At 42.8% G+C, this 7,784-nt stretch overlaps 1 long non-coding RNA gene across 1 annotated transcript in view; it reads left to right on the forward strand.

Moving 5' to 3' along the window:
* Nucleotides 1–1,359: 1,359 nt before the first annotated feature.
* Nucleotides 1,360–7,784, forward strand: part of LOC140559309 (uncharacterized) — a 23,076-nt gene continuing 16,651 nt past the window's right edge. The window contains exon 1 of the long non-coding RNA XR_011979879.1: nt 1,360–1,403. This is a non-coding gene — a long non-coding RNA (uncharacterized lncRNA). The remainder of the gene's footprint in view (nt 1,404–7,784) is intronic.

The raw sequence follows: 7,784 nt of genomic DNA on the forward strand, positions 1-7,784 counted from the left end.
TATCAGCCATAACATTAAAACCACCTGCCTAAGATTGTGTAGACCCCCTTGTGCTGCCAAAACAGCTCTGATCCATCAAGACATGGACTCCACAAGACCTCTAAAGATGACCCACCAGACCTACCTGATGTTTTGGAGATGTTCTGACCCAGTTATTCAGCCATCAGAGTTTTGGTTCTTGTCAAAGTGTCTCAGGTATTGCTCAAGTCCACTTCAGTGCTCGCTCTCCCCCACAACCTATTGAGACTATTTAGCAGATGGCAGATGGTCGTATGGGAGCGAGCGATGGGCACCTAAGACTCATTGATGCTCATGGAGACACCACCATTGCGCCCCACTATTTACAGGACTTACAGGACCTACTGCTAATGTCTTGGTGCCGGAAACCACAGGATAAATAAATAAATAAATAAATACATTTCAGACTAAACAAATGAATAAATTCCCGGCTACTTAAAAAGACAGGCCATCCTGGTTAAATAAATAAACAAACAAACCCCAGGCTAAATAAACAAATGAATTCATTAAATAAATAAGTAGATAAATCAATTTCAGACCAAATAAACAGACAAACAATTCAAACTGCAAGATGCTTGTGTAGTCCTTGCCTCAAATGGTCAGATCTGTTATGGTGACCTACTCACGTTACTACTCACCTACGCACTCACCTACGCACACCTGTACAGATGTCCTTTTCTTTTCTGTAAATATATTTTTCAGCTCTTTATTACCTTTATTACCTTTAGTACTTTCTACTTTTTTTAATTTATCCCCTACCCTATTTATTGTTTAGTGTCATTTTCCTTTAGTTTAAGACTGTGTTCTGTGTTTCTTTGTTACTTGTCATGCGTGTTGCTCTCACCAAGACAAATTCCTTGTATGGGTAACATACTTGGTGAAATAAAGAGATTCTGATTCTGATTCTGATTCTGATTCACGTTAGGCAGGTGGCGCTAAGTTGCCTTGATGTGTTTGTGCCCTGTACTATGTTCGTATGCACACAGTTATCTGAACAGTTATCTTGCTTTATTACATTGACATAGACATGCTATAAACATGTTATAGCAGATGCTGTTGTAACCTCCAGTGCTGTAGTTTGGTCAGTCTGCATGTAAACACACACGCACACACACACACACTGCAGAAACAGAGTGGTCAGTGTCATTTCCTCAATGAGAGTGTGTGTTCGAGCTCATACCCACAAAGGAAAATGAAAGACCCTTTTTTTCACTCTCCTCGTGGATCCAGGCCCAGTCATTTCCAGGAAAGCCCCACACTGATGTCAGCCTGGCCTGTACAAGAGAGCATGCTCCTCAGTGCTGCACACAGAAGCATCGCTCTGCCCAGAGGAAAGACAACTAGCAGAAGCAGCAGGGCCATCTGGACGTGCTCAGGAGGACAGGGTAAGAGAACGGGCTTGTACTGAGAGCAGAGCTGTGCTGCTGGTGGCTGCTGGGGGCTGTTGGGGGGGGGGGGTGGTTGTAATGTGATATAGGATAGTCTAATCTCACTCCAGAATCATAATCAGGGCTTTGGAAAGTTGGTTCTGGGAAGGTTTGGGTGTTTCACTGTTTCCTCTGCGCTCTGGGCCTTTAGAAATGGACAGGATGACAAGTGATGTTTGCTTTAAGGCAGGGATGTTGTTCCAGGATGCTGGAATATAAATGTTTGAATTTTGTTTATTTATGTATTTGATGCAAATAATTTTGATGTTCTGCGTGGGTGGGTGGGTGTGTGTTTGTATGTGTCAATGTCATTTTATAGGCACTTATTTTATGGCTTTATTAAATAAATTAAATTAATTAATTTAAGATAAGATAAGATAAGATAAAGGATTATCTTATCTTATCTTATCTTATCTTAAATTAATTAATAAATTTTCAGGTTAAATAAATAAATAAATAAATAAATAAATAAATAAATAAACTCCATCCTCAATAAACAAATACATTCCAGTGTTTACAAATAAATAAATATTTTCCAGGCTAAACAAATAAATACATTCCAGACTACTTCTACATCTTAACATCCGGGCTAAATAAATAAATTAATTTATTAATTAATTAATCTCCAGGCTAAATAAATTAATAATAATAATAATTTAGCCCATTAATTCATTCACCAGTGAGTAAAAGCCAGTCCATACTGGGAATACTGAGCTTATTGCTAGTCGAACCCATAGTCGTTGATGTGTAATGTGTGTCGTATAGCGCTGCACAGTTCTGGAGACGTTTACATTTACATTTAAGGCATTTAGCAGATGCTCTTATCCAGAGTGACTTACAAAAGTGCATTGCTATTTACCCAAGAAAGACCTCAGCTTTCTAAAATAGCTAATAATTCAAAGCTCCTCTAATCTTAGACTCTACTAAACACAAGTCAATATGGAGACCATAGTACTCTTCTCTTCACCTGAGTACTCTCAGAAGAGGAGGAGGGTCTTCAGTCTGGGTAGGAGAAAGTTCGTTCCACCACTTCGGTGCAGGACAGTAAAAAAGTCTGGACGCTTGTCTTCCGTGGATCTTAAAGGATGGCGGGTCGAGCCGAGCCGTACTTAAAGCTGGAAGGGCTCTTGGTGCAGATCAGGCTTTTGACCATTGCCATCAAGTACAGAGGGGCTGGCTGGTCCAGTCTTGGCTTTGTAGGCCAGAGTCAGGGGTTTGAATCTGATGACCTGGGCAGCAGCTACAGGAAGCCATGGTGACATGGCTGAATTTAGAAACATTGAAGACGACCTGGCCCGTGCCGCTGCATTCTGAATAAGTTGCAGGGGCCTGAAGGTGCACAGAGGGAGACCAGCCAGAAGAGAGAGGTTCTCCACCTGCAGCTCCACCACCAAAGCTCCATAGTGCAGTAGCAGAAGCGTTCTGGCCCGGAGAGGGAATGACGGAGACGCCGTTCTGCCTGTTCCAGTCAATCACTCAGTGGAGCACCAGCATGGTCCTGAAGCCGCCGATTTAGGTTTATTTTAATGAAAGGAACGTAAAGCTGGCAAAACACCGTACTGTACTAGGTTTGCATCCCTCAGGGTGGACTTCAGGAGGACATGTGGTTGAAGCTTAGCGCTCCTATCTTCCTCAGTCGTCTCCTCCAGCTCACAGAGCCATGAGAAGTTGCTGACTGCACTTAGATTAGATTTCACATCGCTTTGGTTTTATCCCCCCGTTTCCCTGCATATAGAAAAGCTCCGCCAGCTCATGAAATCCAGCCATAAAAATGTGATGAAATAAACACGGCCAAGGCACTGGAGGTTTGAGGAAGTGCTGATTCAGCACACACACACACATACACACATACATACACAAACACACTCCTCTGGAGCTTTTGTTGGTGCAAATCAGCAGGTCATCTGGGCAGAGTCTCGAGCAGTTTACCGAAAGAGAGGCTTGCCAAAGGGTTCGGCTGTCTATCAGAAGTTGGTAGTTTTGGGAAGAGGTCAGGAAACGAGCATCGGGGGGGCTATGCTTACCTCTGCAAAGGGAAGCAGGGGTGTAAACCTGGCTATGGAACAGCGTTGGGCTCTGTGAACTCTGCAGGTCAGTCTTTTGTTCTCCGTTTGACCCCCTGGTTCACCTTTTGGAGCATCTAGAGCCGGGCTGAGTGTATTTGCTGAGGGGAAGCTAATCAGGAAATAACAGGAAGTAGCACTGGCATGCCTCAGAGTGTCTGACGAAGCCTGGCTTCATCTGACATTTAAAGTTAGTCAGATGTGCTTGGATCTGCTGTCGGATTTCCTTGCTTTTACTGGTTACTGGAGATACTAAGCTATGAAGCGAGGTCTTGAAGTTGGGTAGACGGGTTACAGCAGATGAACCACTGCAGTCCAGACCCTTTGGTCTTCTGATGGTCTTTTGAGACCATTGTCATCATCTACTTATCTGCTTATAAGTCCAGTTCCAGGTCTCAGTGGTGTTAGTTCCACCACCTCCACCTAGGGGACCCATAATAATTGCCTTCAGAGCAGCCGGGAGATATACACACATGGTATAGACAAAAGTATTGGGACACCTGCTCATTCATTGTTTCTTCCAAAATCATCCAGCTTTAGTAATTGAGTCTCTACTGTTCTACTAGATTTGAAAGGAACATTGCTGTGAGGATTTGATTGCATTCCGAGCGTTAGTTAGTGAGGACCGGATAATGTTGGATGTTGGATGATGATCCCCACCTCACCTCATCATCCCCAACGCTCCAACTCACCCCAAAAGTACCGGATGGAGCACCGACCCAAACATCATTCCAGAGAACACAGCTCAATGCTTCTACGGACAGCTTCAATGGTCAGAGAGGACCATTGCTAATGGTCTGTTAAAACACAAAGTGCAGACCTCCCACCTCAGACCACAGCATCTGCCATTACATTAACAACCGGCCAATCAAAAACCGGCGTCTGGAACTGTGTTTTATTTACAGCGAAGATAAGACTGATGACTAACCATTGAAGTTATCCGTCCTGACAGTTGTGGTAGCTTGACCCCGAGCACGATGTCATGATGTGATTGCAATGGATACAGCTGGAAAGACCACACGCATCATACAGGCTGCCAGTGATGGCTTTTTTTTTATGTCGGCTTCAAAAGACTCAAGGTTCCACAGAGGACAGTCCACTCCTCTAATTGATGTCTGTCCTGTTGTTTCTGTATTGACGACACGTGTCGGCCAGAGAGCTAGCGTAGCTCACACGGGCACCCTTTCATCCCAGAAGATCGTCATGAATCGAGTCACCAAGGTGCCAACGTTGATGGAGAGGGCCATTTGCTCGTTACGGTCCTCCATTTGAAACGACCCGACATAATGAACCCCCTTAATGGACAGGGCCATCAATTCTGAAGGGTAACGCTGTTATTAGCACTGAGAAAGGAGGCTAACGATGAGGCTTATTTGTGTTGGGCTCCTGCTGAAGGTGTACTGCAGGTGCGTGGGAACATCTTTCTGCATCGGACCCTTAATGAGCTCGTCTCAGAGTTGATGATGAGTAAAATGACCATGCACATGAAAACGTGATACGCTCTGCCAGCGGCTCGTGTTCATGTCGGGGATGATGTGTGAACGTTTGCACACCTAAATCTTACTTTGAAATAATAATGACTTTGGAGTGTTGGCTGAGATTTGGTTTGTTGGGGTTGGACAAGCGCTCTGATTGGCTGTATGATCAGTTTGCTGTCCTCTGCGTGATGTCCAGTGTCCATGTTTTACTTCTATGAACCTATACTCAGAAGAACCTATACAAATGGACATGCCAAACTATGATTTTTATTCATTTCATTCTTAAATTGACTTTGTTTAGGCTCATTAATCTGCTGTAGAAGCAATTTTTAGCTTTTTGTTTAACTGATTTTTCTTTTCGAGAATTTGCTGGAATCTCTCGAAGCTCGAATCTCTCGAAGCTCTCACATAGATAGATAGATAGATGGATGGTTGGATGGCAGGATGGATGGATGGATGGGTCTATTGATGCTCCATTCAATACTTTTTAGATGAGTTGAGAAGTTGAGTTGAGGAGATGACTCACATCCTGACCTCACTAACACTCTTGTCAATGAATGCAATCAAATCCACACAGCAATCCTCCTCCAAAATGTAGTAGAAAGCCTCTTTCTCTGGACAGTAGAGACAGTTACCCCAACAAAAGCAGGATCAACTCTTTTTAATGCCTTGGTTTCAAAAGAAACAATGAATGAGCAAGTGTCCCAATACTTTTGTCAATTTAGTTCATTTGCATAAACATATGTATATTATATATTGCATTAATATAAAATATAATATAATATAGAGTCAAATGTATATATATATTTCTCATTAGGGGGGTCTGTACTATTTATCACTAGTGTTAGCACACACTGCTCATGCATATTTTGCCCTGGTTGTGCCTTGCATCTCCTGGCACGTACTGCAGCCCCAGAATCCCCTCAAAGAAAAAAAGGGTAAGAGCTCTCTTGAGTCAGAATCTCTCCTTGAATTTTTAGCACTGCATGATTTTCTTTTTTTTTATGAAAATACAAAGTGCTGCCAGATAACTGAAGGCGATTTCAGGTTTTGAACTGATTAATGTTTGCCCGAGAAGCAGATATCAGTGGGTCAACAAAACAGCTCTGATTGGACTGACCGGTTTGCTGAACTCCCGCTGCAGCTTAACTAAGTCAACATATTCAGCACATATTCACAAACCCAACAGCGCTCCTGCCGGGCCGTGCAACACCTGCTTAAAAAAAACAAGGAAGCCAGCAAGCCTTCTCCCAGAATCAACACACACACACACACACACACACATTACTGGAGATGAATAAAAGAATAAATCACAGCCCGGCCTCTTTTGATGCCCTGAAGGATTTCATGGTGAGAAGGGCTTGGTAAATCGCAGTTGATGAGTATGTGGGGTTTTGAGGCTCAGCACCCAAGTGAGCATTACAGAGATGCATGTTGTGGACTGATGACCCAAGGGTCCTGCTGTTGCCATGGAAGCAAGAAAGATTTTGAGCAGGTGTTGATATTGATATCCACTTCTTTGTAAACATTTACACTTAGTACTTGTTAAAATGATCTAGCACTCATTAAAAGTATCTAGTACTCAAAGTATAGTAGTATAGTAGTCCTATTCTTTTGGCAGTACTTCTCTACAGGGACTAGACAAGCTCTGTGTGTGTGTGCATTTGCACATCTGTATCAACAATGGGTGCAACTTAAAGTAGCTGAATTCATTCATTACAAGGGGTGTCCACAAACATTTGGACATATAGAGCATCTAACACTGGTTAGAAATATCCCTATATATATATATATATATATTGGATACTCTGTATGGCCAAATGTTTTTGGACACTATTTCTATTATACTAATCAGATGGACTCAATCAATGGACTAATAGAGCTATTAGATCCTAACACTATTAATTAGATTTATTTTAAATAGTAAACTGTGCTCGCTTACACACACACACACACACACACACACATATACTGTCCTTTTAAAGCTTCACGTCAGTTTTAATAAATAAAATTTCTGACTGAAATACCTTTTTTTAGACTCTCTTTCCCTTTCGTGTTGTTTTCTGCTCTGAGGCCTTTGGTTCAAATGGAACCCAAATCAAAGAGTCCTGAAGACACTGGTGGTGGGCTGGAGATGAAAGAGGGGCAGTACTGTAGCTTCAGGGCGATAAAATAAATTTCTACCCCCCTAGAGAGAGAGAGAGAGAGAGAGAGAGAGAGAGATGCAGAGAGAATAGAAAAGAAAGGTGTGTGTGTGGGGGGGGGGGGTGAAAAATGAGAAGCAGAGGAGAAACAATGAATGAGCAGGTGTCCCAATACTTTTGTCAATTTAGTTTATTTGCAAGAGAGAGAGGAGAGGGGGGATTAGAGAGAGACTGACAGCTGTGATAAGAGAGAGAGAGAGAGAGAGAGAGAGAGAGAGAGAGAGAGAGAGAGTGAAAGAGAGAGAGAGAGAGAGAGAGAGAGAGAGAGAGAGAGAGAGTGAGCGAGTGAGAGAGAGGTTGCTGGTAGAGGAATTGAGGCCTGCACCCTGAGGAACTGCTCAATAAACAGAAGAAAACAAAAGAGCATTAGGGAGACGAACCCTGCTGGCTTCCCTGCTCTGGAATAGCTTCCCGCTCTGAGATCTACATTCTTCCCACTTCCCTACCTGTGAGAAAAATGCGTGAAAATGGTCTTTTGATCATTGCAAACTAAACCTGATTTAGTTCTGAAACGCAGACCAGCTCTATAAGTGGTAATTCTTCAACAATGTCAACGATGCTTCATCAATATTGTAGACGAACGTGTCGGAGCCA

This window comes from Salminus brasiliensis, chromosome 7 (genome assembly GCF_030463535.1).
Source record: "Salminus brasiliensis chromosome 7, fSalBra1.hap2, whole genome shotgun sequence".
NCBI classification, from domain to species: domain Eukaryota; kingdom Metazoa; phylum Chordata; class Actinopteri; order Characiformes; family Bryconidae; genus Salminus; species Salminus brasiliensis.